At 43.9% G+C, this 12,677-nt stretch overlaps 1 protein-coding gene across 1 annotated transcript in view; it reads left to right on the forward strand.

Annotated features, from left to right (window-relative positions):
- Ppm1l (protein phosphatase, Mg2+/Mn2+ dependent 1L) overlaps positions 1-12,677 on the forward strand; it is a 284,889-nt gene that overhangs the window by 231,533 nt on the left and 40,679 nt on the right. The window lies entirely within an intron of this gene.

The raw sequence follows: 12,677 nt of genomic DNA on the forward strand, positions 1-12,677 counted from the left end.
AGATTCTGATTACTTTCCCTCCTATCCCTGTCAGTTCCCCTCCATCCCTGCCAGTCTCTGCATGATTGGTAGCTTTGGGGTTTGTTCTGTGACTCGTTCAGGTTGACCAGGACCATGTGTGTCACTTGACTTGAATCTGTCTAGTGGAGCCTGGTGAGGTCATCAGTGGGTACCTGATGGAAGGCAATGACATTTTAAAAGGTTTCTCAGAATCACATTCTTTCACCCTTTACTTGAGTATGGCTTTTGTGCATCAAATGACATCTAGAAATCTACCCTTCCTGTCAGGACCCTTCCCTTCTGCTGCTAGTGTGCCATTTCTAGCTACTTTTCAAACAAATCCAACCAGTCACTTCATATTTAGTACACACATATTGTGTGCTGGGTTCCGGTCTAGTCTTTAGTTACTGAACAGTGGAAAGAACAAGATCTTCACACCATAGCATATGTAACGAGGGAAGACAGATATTAGCAAATGCGTACACACGTCAGATGGTGCTAAGGGCTCTTAAGGAAAAAAAAAGAGCAAGGAAGAGGAATGCCTGCTCGCAGTTGAAGCTAGGCTGGTATCTGAAGACAGTGAGGGACGTGAATGATGGGTATCTGTATCCAAGAGGCAAAGGCCTGGATTCAGGAACAGCTTGATGGATTTGAGGAAGGGCAAGGCCAGTGTAGTTAGAAAGAGTGGACAATGTGGAAGAAGTGGGAGACTGACTGTAGCAGGCTTTTTCTTTTGGGCCACCAACCAGCTCTCAAATCATGACACGGAGACTGCTTATTAGTTATGAATGCTTGGCCTTATCTTAGCTCTTATTTCTTGCTAGCTCTTATAACAAATTGTCCTGTTTCTCATCATCTTTGTTCTGCCTTGGGGCTTTTTTGCCTTTCCTTCTTTCTTTCTGTATGTTCTATTCCGTGTCTGTCTGGCTGGCAGCTGCCTGGTTTCTGACCCTGGGTGTGACACACCTCTGTGTGTGTGTGTGTGTGTGTGTGTGTGTGTGTGTGTGTGTGTGTGTGTGTGTGTCTGTCTCTCTTTCTCTCTCTCTGTGTCTCTCTGTCTCTCTCACCTAGATTTCTCCTCCTACTTATTCTCTCTGCCCACCAGCCCTGCCTGTCCTTTCTATTAGCTGTTCAGCTCTTTATTAGGTGCCTTAGGCAGGCAAGCTGAAACACATGTAACACATCTTCACCTAATTAAGCAAAATGCAGCACAAATGTAACACATCTTTATATCATTAACAAAGATAGCAGAAACAATTGTAACACACCTTTACACAATTAAAATAATATTCCACAGCATAAACAAATGTAACACATCTTTTTATCATTTACAAAGGCAGCAGAAACAAATTAACACACCTTTACACAGTTAAAATAATATCCCACAGCATAAACAAATGTAACACATCTTTATATCATTTACAAAGGCAGCAGAAACAAATTAACACACCTTTACACAGTTAAAATAATATTCCACAGCATAAACAAATGTAACACATCTTTACATAGTCAAATATCCCCTAACAGGAGATGAGTTAGCCCACGGTAGGAAGCAGAGCACCGGCTTAGATTTTAGCTGTGCACATGATAAAAGCCACCAGAGGACACATGCATAGAATTGACATTTGCTGAAGAAACTAGAAAGGTGAGGACAAGGGTTGGTGAGATATGTTCGGCAGGTAAAGACGCTAGCTGCCAAATCCAATGGCTTGAGTTTGAGCCCCAGAATCCACACAGTAGGAAGAGAAAGATGACTCCTGGAAGTTGTCCTCTGACCTGCATGTGTTCACATGTGTGCCCCACATGGTAAATAAATAAATGTAATTTAAAATGTTTAAAGAGCCAGGCTGCTAGCACACACCCTTAACCCTAGCAGTTAGGAATCAGTGTTGGGGGCACAGAGGTCCTTGTCCTCACAGAGAAGCACTAAGAGAACCAGGATTGTTAATCACGCAGGGGTGTCTCCTCAGTGACGGAGATAAAAATCAAATACCTACATTCCATCCAGAGAGCAGACTGGAGGTTGTTAACGACCTAGTGACGTTTCTGCTGTCTGTGGAGGCAGACCTCACCCACCTTTGCTATAGAGATGGAGTTTACCCAGTTCCCCAGAATGGTTAGTCCAGACTCTCCCCCCTTAGACCGTTCATTACCCATCCTTAGGGGTGATGTCACATGTTCTTTATGGTGTGCTGACCTGTGTGCTATCAGTCAGAGATCACACTAGACTCTAGGCCTTTTAGCTGTAGAAACCACCCTCACGGTCACAGGTACCTTGTAAAGGAGTTTCTAAGTCACACCGTAAGCTTTACTGTGCACCTGGAATTGGGCTGATTGAACTGATTGTTGCCTGGAAACCTTTTCCCAAAATGTGCTGTGTTTGAGATAAATCTGCTGATGATGAACCGCCTGGCATCAGATCAGACTCCCCGAAGTCTTTGCCAGTCTGCACCGCGTTTTCATTCTCATCCCTTCGAGATTAGCTTCTCAGTTTGATACCTGCAGGGACTCCCTCGAGAGCCAGGTGGATCTCTGAGTCTGAGGCCAGCCTGGTCTACATAGTGAGTTCCAGGACAGCCAGTACTGCATAGAGACTCTAGCTAAAAATAAATAAAATAAAAATAAAAAAGTAAAATACGAACAATCTGGGAGAGCAGGGGTAGTGGTGGAAACCAGCAACGTGAGATGTGTTCCGAGTCTAAGTTCACTGCGAAAGGCGTGTCTGGTGGGTTGGATAGCAAGTGTGGGAGAAAGAAGGGGGGGTCCTTTTCCCCTTTTCTTAAATGAAATACTGAGTTTCATTGTGACATCTTCATACATTCATGTCTGGTAGTTTGCTCACATTCTTTCCCACCTCCTCCGTTCATTGCTTCTGCTACTTGCTCTCCTCCCTGTAACAGATCCCTTTCTGTTTTGGTATCCTAGGCATGTCAGGTAGGTACCATATACATATGACTTATATGTTCCCCATATGAGACAAAGCAGGCAACATTTGCTGTTCTGAGTTACCTCATTGAGCGCGTTGATACCCAGTTCCAGCCTGCAGAGACATTATTTGTTCTTTGTGAATGACTGAAACTCCATTGTGTTTACGTACCATGTTTTCTTATCTACTCACCTGTTGATGAGCATCTAGCTGATTCTGTAGCTTGGCTCTTGTGAATAGTCAGCAATAAACATGGACGTGCAGGCATCCACGTGGTGTGCTGGGGCTGTGTGTAGTGAGGAATGACATTGCTGTATCACATTGTAGTCGTTTGCAGATGTTTGAAGAACTTCCGTACTGACTTCTATTAGTGATTCCGCAGTTTACATTCTCCCCCCAAGTGTGTGAGCACACCCCCACCAATTGTTAGTTTTCTCCATGCTGGCCATTCTGACAGGGTGAGAGAGGGTTTCAATGTACTTTTAAATTTGCCTTTTTCTGATTTTGTGGATGATGAACACTTCTTTATGAAGTTTTTGGATGATTAATATTTCTGCATATTTGAATTTTTAGTTCTTTACATGTTCTAGATATTAATCCCCCGTCAAATGGATACTTGGCAAAGATTTCTCTCATTCTATAGGCTTTCTTCACCGTTTCCTTTGTTGGGCTCCGGGAGGTTTTAATTTCATGGAATCATGTATATCAATTCTTGCTCTTCCTTCCTTAACTATAAAGAGTCCTTTTCAGAAGTCCTTGCCTATGCCTGTATCTTGAAGAGCTTTCCCTGTGGTTTAGTCTAACAGTTTCAGAGTGCCAGGTCTTAGGTTAAAACCACTGGTACATTTTGAATCAGTTTTCATGCAGGGTGAGATACGGGGAGGATACAGCTTCATTCTTGTACGTGTGAACAGCCACTTTTCTGAACACTATTTATTAAGAGGCTGTTGACGGCAGGTTTTCCCCCAAAGCAGCTGTCTGGGTGCAGTTACTATATATTAGAGCAGGAGTGTTGTAAAGAGAGTTCAGTCTTCTGTGTGCTGCATCCGAGATGATGTAATGCCAGTCGGTAGTGTGACAGATGAGTCTGAAGCTCGGCAGAAAAATCAAGGCTGAAAATGAAAGTTTGGAAATCGTCTGTGTATAGATGATATGTAAAGTCAGTGGAATGGATGTCACTAACCCCATAGTAAGTGTAATGGACAAAGGTTCCGTGGACTGAACCCTAGGGTGCCCCTCAAAGGTGGAATCACACAGAAGAAGCCACAGTTAAGAAGTAGCCAGTGCTAGTTGTCTAGGAGACTGTGGTCTCAGAAAATACTCATTTGGTTCAGCAAGATGGGTCAGCAGGTAAAGGCACTTGCTGCCACGCCTGATGACCCAGGCTTGCCAGATTTGATCCCCAGGACCTACATGGTAGGAGAGAATGATGCTCACAAATTGTCCTCTGACTCCCACATACATGCTGTAGATCATATGCACACATATACAATGATGTAAAACTTATGCAATAAATGTAAAAAAAATGCATTGGCAATTGAATCTTAGATTATCAAGTGACACTTTTGTGAGTCAGTGTTAATAGTTTTTCCATAGTCTCTAGGCAGCTGCCAGGGTTTTTTTCCTCCTGTTACTGATGCTTGTGATCTTGGACTTGTGAGTACTAAGACCACTGAGCTGATAGTTTGCCCCCACAATGTTTCCTCCACAGACGTTTTTCAGTATTCTTCCTCCTTTTGGAATGGCACCAAAACTACTGGATAAGGTTTCATATGCAAAGTCTAAAAATAAGATAAATTTACCTCCAAATGTGTGGCCACATGTTAGCCCACACCAACTAGAGATACAGTGTTCGTTTTGCGATAGGATGCCAACCGACTTTCTATTTCAGCCCAGGGAAAGCAGTGTGTAGACTTTCAGTCCGACTAAATGTATGACCTGACCCTGCTTTCTGTTCGTCCCTCACCCCCAAACCCCCACCCCCGTAGTGAATAATCGCCTTTTCTTCAGCCTCCTCTGAAATGCAGATGAACCTGCTGGAGGCAGGTGAAGCCTATTGATTTCACTGGATACAGCACAGCCCCGGAGCCACTCACTATAAATTAGTCTTGAGTCAAAGAATCAGGCTATATATAGACTGGCCTTTTCTAGCCCTTCCAAAGAGCCTAGAAGTTTTTTTTTTTTTTTTTTTTAAACTAGAAGGTGATAAAAACAAAACCTAGGAGCAGCTGCGAGATGTATGTCCTATGCTGAAACCCTTTAGTCTCTAGAACCATTTTGCCCCACTCGGGAAGCAATGCTTTCTGCGACTCATGCTTTCCTAAAAGTATATTATGGAAAAATGTTCAAGTTCAGTGTGACATTTTCCAGGAGTAATTGCTTCTAACATCAACTCCCAAATGGAAAATATTCACGTCTGTTGTTTTTATGTCTGTGTTCTCTAATTTAGGGAGCCAATCAATACTGTCAGCTCATACAGCCAGATGCCCTTTTCCTCTTTGAAGTCGAGACTTTTAATAATGGTAGAAACGAATGTTAAGCCTTGCCTCTCCCCTCTCTCTGATCCTGCCTTGGCCTTCTGGTCACGATGTCTGCAGGCTGTGTCTGGATTTTGATGTTTACTATGCGCTACCTTCCAGGCAGCTGGAATGACTCCATTACTCAGGGAGGAAATCGGTCTGCCCAGCTTGCTTCAGTGCACGGATACCTGGATACCTTCACTTCTGTATACTGGAGCGGCCAGAGAAGAGAACTATTACGTGCGAAAGGTCACAGTTATAAATTAGGAAGCCATTAGTCTGGGTGTGTGTTTCAAGGGCAGTTAGCAGGAGGAGGAATAAAGAGGAGAGAGTGGAATGGGAACACATTTAAATGAATTCTTGAACACCTTCCCATAGACATATATTAAAAGCAGCGTATGCACGTTTTAGTTGCGCATGGAGTCATACTAGGTTCTGCTTCCCAGGTTTTGGCAGCTTGGCCCTGCTGTCCCTTTTCAGGCCCTGTCTTCTGTGCAGGACAGTGCTGGGATCATTCCTCTACATACCAGCTAGAAAGCTGAGCAGTTATTAACAGGCACCTCAGTGAGGTCAGCGTTCTGACAGGTGAGTGAGTGTGCTACTGGGGGGCACACAGCCTTCCTCAGACCAGGGCCTAGACGTAGTCTGGTTGTAATGAAAACCATTTGTCAGATGTGATCGGAGATCCTAAAGAGGATTTCCCAGCAGATGGTTCCCCTCCACTCCTGTGCTGAGAGTTGATCTGAAGATGCTCGCTGCATCTCTAAGCTGGTCATAGCGTGCCTGCCCCAGCTGGCCCACTGATTAAATCCCCTGCATTAGCTCAAACATCGGACCACCTGCGACCCATGTCTACACAGAGGCTCCCTTCTGGCCCAGCTGAGCCAGCTCAAGGCCTTCCCGTTCAAGGCAGAGTGGACATTTCAGCTCCTGCTGAGGCCTTTTGCTCAACCTGATTATCTGGTTCTCCCACTGTCATGCTTTGACTTCTCAGCACAGGTCAGTTTACCAAACTAGCTCTTGTTTGGACTGGCCAGTTAACAGCGTCTCCGAGTGCTGGAGGCCTCCAGGCCAACCGCAATCCTGCATAGAATTTAGATAAACACAAGACAGCTTCACCATTAGAACCCATGAACATTGAGACAGTCAACCAGGCTGAACCTTGCCTTTTGATTGTATGTCTTGTGGAAACAGATCCTGCCTTCAAGAGTCTGGAATACCCACAAGCCCCAGTTTAGAGGAAGCCCTATGAAAGGAGCCTTGAATCTGAAAACCCTCCTACTGTCACTTTAATTGGTGGCAGGTCACCAAGAGAAGCACTTCTATCAATATGACATTTGGCCTCATGAAATCCATTCTAAATCACTATCCTGCTTTTTTTTTTTTTTTTTTTTTTTTTTAAATCAAGACTTTGTGCAAAGTGGATAAGGAGTTCTGGAAGCTTTGCCAACACTATCATTTCTTTGGAGAATTCTGGGTGATTGATAAAAAAGCAATAGTGTTATCCCAGCTACTTAACTGCTTTAGACTGTGGCTTCTCCTTTAAATATTTGATGTGGTATTGCATGGTATGATATTGTAGGAGAGGTCCATCATATTTCCCCAAGAAATTTCTAGTCTTGTGGATGAAGCAGATATTCAAACAGATAATTCTACTCTAATGTGATGAGTTGTCTGTCATGTTTCTAAATTAGGGCAGCGGGTGGATGATGATGTTCTAACCAAGATGCAGGATGCTGAAGAAAGGAGAGGTGGTGTGAGGAAGAGAGATGGAAAGGGATGCTCAACTGGATTTCAGGTGCTCTCGGGGCACCTGGAACGTCGTATCTAAAAGGCAGTTCCAGACAGAGACCGCAGGCAGAAGAGGAATTGCTTCTGGCAGAAGAATATTACTTTTGGGGTGTCCTTACTAGAGGGCAGAGTAGAATACAAGCAGGCTCTGGGGGAAGGGCTGTGTAAACACCAGGAAGAGGCCACTATGCCCACATCACAGATCTGGGCAAGTTAGCCCTCAGAGAGCGCCTTCACACCTTCCTGTTTCAGAGTGGGTCTGACTGGAACTGCATACAGGCTTAGGAAACTTTCTAAGAGATTAACCAGACAGCCACTGAAAGACCACTGGCCTGTGGACTGGTCATCATTCAGAGGACTCTGCCTTCTCTGCTCTGGGAAGAGGATATTTGGAATGCTGCTGGAACTAACCACAGCACACTCTCTGGTTTTTCTCTTGTTTATAGTTGTCTTAAAGATCACATAAGAGCCTGTCTGAAACACTTCACTGGTACTTCTTGCTAGGAACAAAGTGGGGGTGATTCAGAGTCTTCATTTTGGTGGGTCACTGCGTGGAAAGGAAGAGTTGAGAGGACATTTTCACTCATCTTAAGGCTGAACTTCTTTCCCACATGATTGCAAATTAAAGACGATTTTAAACCGGGCATAGTGGCACATGCTTCTTGTGTTAGTTGGTTTTCTATTGCTGTGATAAAACACGGTTACCAAGGCAACTTATCGGAGGAGTTTATTTGAGATTGTGGTACCAGGAAGTTAGAGTCCATGATAGCAGAGCAGAGGCACGGGGACTAGACCTGGAAGCTAAGAGCGTCTATCTTGAACAACAAATAGGAAGCAGAGAGAGCAAACTGAAAAATAGCATGAGCCTTTAAATTCTCAAAACCCTCCAATAGTGATATGCCTCCTCCAACAAGACCACATCTCCTGAACTTCCATAAGCAGCACAATCAATTGGGGACTGTGGTGGTTTGAATAAGAATGGCCCCCATAGGCACATATATTTGAATGCTTAGTCATCAGGGAGTGGCACTGCTTGAGAAGGATTAGGAGGTGTGGCCCTGATGGAGGTCATGTGTCACTGGGGGTGGGTGTAGAGATTTTCAAAAGCCCGGGCCAGGCCCAGTGTTGATCTCATGCTGCTGCCTGTGGACCCGGATGTAGAACTGTCAGCTCCTTCTCCAGCACCATGTCTGCCTGGTTACTGCCATGCTCCCCGCCATGATGGTAATAAACTCCTGAAACTGTAAGCAAGCCCCAATTAAATGCTTTCCTTTATAAGTGTTGCCATGGTGATGGTGTCTCTTCACAGCAGTCGAACACTAAGACTGGGACCATGTATTTAAATGCCTGGGGCTATGGGTGGGGGCTCATCTCATTCAAACCAGCACACTTGGAATCCCAGCATTCAGGAAGCTGAAGCAAGGATCTGATGCCTGAAGCCCCATTGCCTACATAGTGAGACTCTAGGGGGGAAGAAGAAAAGAAAAGAAGGAAGGAAAGGAAAGAAATAAAGGAAGGAAGGAACATCTTAACATTGTTGCCATGGTGAAACTGAAGAAAAAGTAAAATGTCACAGAATACAAAAAAATTAGAAATTATCAAAACTCTAAAACTTTGAGGAAGATGAAAGAGAAGTATCACATATTTCTTTTCAGAACTCACAATTCCGAGCTTGTCACCTGGTGGTGCCGAGTTAGTACTGTGTTTACTTCCTTGCCTAATTTCCTATATTCCAAAGATCTCCAAGTTTTTAGTACCTAGCTGGAAGTGCAACCGACTTTTTGGTGCTTTTCTGAAGGCCCACATTGTTCTAACCTCTAAGTGAGTGTCATGTGCAGATTGCATTACATCTTACTAAACCCAGACTGGGATGTGCCACTGAAAACTTCAGTGGTAAAGGGCCGTTTGCTTGTATCTTCTTCCGTGTCCTAATCTGTCCTTGATGTAAAGATGCTAACCTGACTGAATAAAGACAAACAGCATCATGGCTTGCATCTCCTCGCCCAACCTAGGGCAATTGCTGTCTGCTGCTAAGGTTTCCACTGCTGATGAAAAACAGAATAAAAAAAAAAAATGATTTCGATTCTGGAAGCCAAGGTTAAATAGAAAACACATGGGGAGGAAATGGAGAATTTTTGCAAAGCATAAATGACCAATAACAATGGAGAATCTGTTATATTTCAACCCTCCCATATCTGAATTTACATAAAAAGTCTTAGAAAATTTTCCCTACCACCTTTACCAAGTTAAGCTTAAAATTAATTAAAATAAGCTAATGGGTCTTTAAAAATAATAAGAAGAAGAAGGAGAAATTATTATGAAAGTGAGCATAGAGCTAATTGCTTCTTTAGTTCTAATTCTGTCGTGGAATTTTCATTTTGGATGATGGGTAAGTGCATAAACTATGTTTGGTAGTGAAAGAATGGCTATTTCTAACAGTACAGAAGTTCCCTGAAATCTGTAGACATGGGGTCTGGTTAATTTTGGTGTATGATATTTGCAAGAATATTTTGAGTAATGAATTTTATTCAAGTGTTTTTAAAAGAATCAGAAATTGGGGCTCCAGCTGGACAGTTAGTTGAGCTGTAAGTATTAAACTGATCAGATTATACGACAATCGGTTGCATTCCAACTCTTTGTGATGTGTGGTTTCTTCAGCGTCTACCACATCAATGTAGGGTCTCTTTATGATCGGTGGCCTTTATAAGAGACTTTTCGGTGGCAGGTCACAAATATGGGATTTGCCTGCAGAGAGCAGAAGAAGGTGTCAGATTCTCTGGAGTCGGAATTGCAAATGGTTGTTAGCCACCATGTGAGTGCTGGGAACCAAACCTGGGTCCTATGGAAGAGTAGCTCATGCTCTCACAGCAGAGCCATCTCTCCAGGCCTGTACCCAAAAGTTGTTGGTTTTCGTTTGGTTGTTTTGTTATTGTTTAAAGGTTCATTTATTTTATATGTATATGAGTGCTCTCTTGACTTTATGTCAGAAGAGGGCATCAGATCCCACCATAGATGGTTGTGAGCACCATATGGCTGCTGGGAATTGAACTCAGAGGACCTCTGGAAGAGCAGCCAGTGCCCTTAACCACTGAGCAATCTCTCCAGCACTCTGTTTTTGTTTTTCAGAGTGTTGTATCACAGCAGCAGAAATGAAACTAGAGCCCTAGGTATCCACGATGGCTTACCATTTTCATCCCCATAATATGTGTTTCTTAGAGAGACTTACATATTTGCATCAGAGAACATCTATAAGAACATTTGTGGCCACTTATTTTTAGTTTGAAAACCTAGAAACAACAAAAAGTAATTACCAACAAGAAAAGAATCGAAAGTGAATCAGTTGCAGCTTCACAGATCAACACAGATAAATCCACCACCCTACCGTATTGATTAAACTATAAAAAAGGCGAGGAGAGAGCGCGCCAAGGCTGCGCATTTCTGTTGCTGTGCAGTGTCATGAGGATGGTGAACTGCCCTGGCTTCATGCCGTAGGGAGGTGTTTTTTTTCCCGTTTTGAAACTGGAGGTTTTTTGTCAGACTTCAGTATTCTTAATAGACAAGTACACAGGAAATTTATGGAGGAATTTCACACCCACAGTCCCTAGAGTTCCACAGCCCTAGGTTCCCACTTGAGGGCTGCTATTTTTTATTTATTTCTTTTTCCTTTGAGACAGGGTCTGTCTACATAGCCCTAGCTCTTCTGGAACTCACTATGAAGATCAGACTGACCTTGAATTCACAGACCTGCCTCAGACTCCCAAGTGCTGGAATTAGAAGCATGCACTACCACGCCCTGATCTTAATCCTGACCTGCAGACAAATAATCTTTATATACTTTCATTTACTGTGGCCACATGCATTACAGTGCATGTTTGGAGGCCAGAAAACAAGTTGCAGGAGTCAGTTCTTTCCTTGTACCATGTGGTTTCCAAGGGTTGAACTCGGGTCATCAGGTTAAGGGGCAGGTGCCGTTAGCTCCATTATCCACTGAGCTATTTTGCTGGTGGTCCTGAGAAACCCCCTTTTAATGAATAAAAACAGTCTGAAGTAACTACAAAAGAAACATCTACATGCTTCCCACTAAAGTAGTGAAGGATGCAGCTTACTTTTAGTCTTTCCTCAACCCCCCTACAGTAGCTAGATTCTAAATTAGTACCAAAGATTATAGCCTGCCCCTCCATGTCCATGACCCATGTAGCAGGGTGAGGGATGTGGGAATAGGATGGGTTGTCCATTCCCTTAATTAGACTGTGCTGTCTGCGCATAGTGATGGGCAGGAGTCTTGGGGTGCTGTTTTGTCTTGTGGGGCTCCTACTCTAGGTGGCTCTGAGGCTGCTATTTGCGTAGGAGTAGATGACAGTAGCTGCCAGGAGCTGGGAGAGAGCCCCAGCCAAAAGCCATCAAGGACAAGGGTAAATGGGACCCTTCAATCCGAGCAACTCAGTTCTGCCAACACCCTGGGGGAACTCAGAAGAGGCCCAGAGACTCCAGGTCGGACCCCCAGCTCTGCTGACACTGACTGTACCTTTGGAAGGCTACGCAGAGGCCCTCCCACAGCTGGGTCCAGCCTGCCGGCACTCAGGGGCTGTTACATTTGCATGGTGGGAGACTGCCCGTTTTGCAGGAAGTTGACACACAACAGAATCAGTTACGCTTGTTGTAGGTCAGTGCGAAGCAACTCTGCTGCCAGCCTGGCCTGGCCTGGCCTTTCTCCGCTTTCCACAAATTTCCCTGAATTTCCCTAGCATCATCCTTTTCTGGGTCTGGACTGGTATTGATACCCTTTGATAATAAAAAGAAAGATGCTTTGGATAGTTTAAATCTACACTCCAAAATGTCTCTTCCCACTTCTCCCTAAGAAAAGTCCTAATCACAGGGCAGGGGTAGGTCACTGAAATTGTAACCGTAGACAATATAAAATACGGCCACACTCCCCTTTTCTTTGATATTGAACTGTAGCTGTGCTGTACTGCACAACTCCAGAGATAAGATGCAAGCTTCTGCCTTTGAGGTGCTCTCTGCTTAACTGTGGGTACAAACTAGGCACATGGACTACTCTGCTGTCTGGACAAGCAGCGGAATTGAGGGAGAAGGCAGAACTTCCTTTTCCTGTGGCCACACACCCACTCTTTCCACTGTTCTAGGCACGCTCATTAATAACCATGTGTAGATAAGATCTTTGGTTACAGTCAGGGGGATTCTCTATGTAAAAAGATGAAATTACCATTTGGAAATGACATACTTCTTTTTAACTGACTTATGAATCGAATCAGTCCTTAGAAAGAAAAAGCAAGGAAGCCAATTCTAGTTTTAAATCTTAATTTCCCTGTAAGTTTGAGTCAGGCTGACATTGACTTCTTCTGTGTTTTATGTCCCAAGTGTACCATTTATTTGTCCCGATAGCTGTTGAAAATGACTTCAGAACCACCAGCCTGAAAGAT

This window comes from Peromyscus maniculatus, chromosome 6 (assembly GCF_049852395.1).
Source record: "Peromyscus maniculatus bairdii isolate BWxNUB_F1_BW_parent chromosome 6, HU_Pman_BW_mat_3.1, whole genome shotgun sequence".
NCBI lineage: Eukaryota > Metazoa > Chordata > Mammalia > Rodentia > Cricetidae > Peromyscus > Peromyscus maniculatus.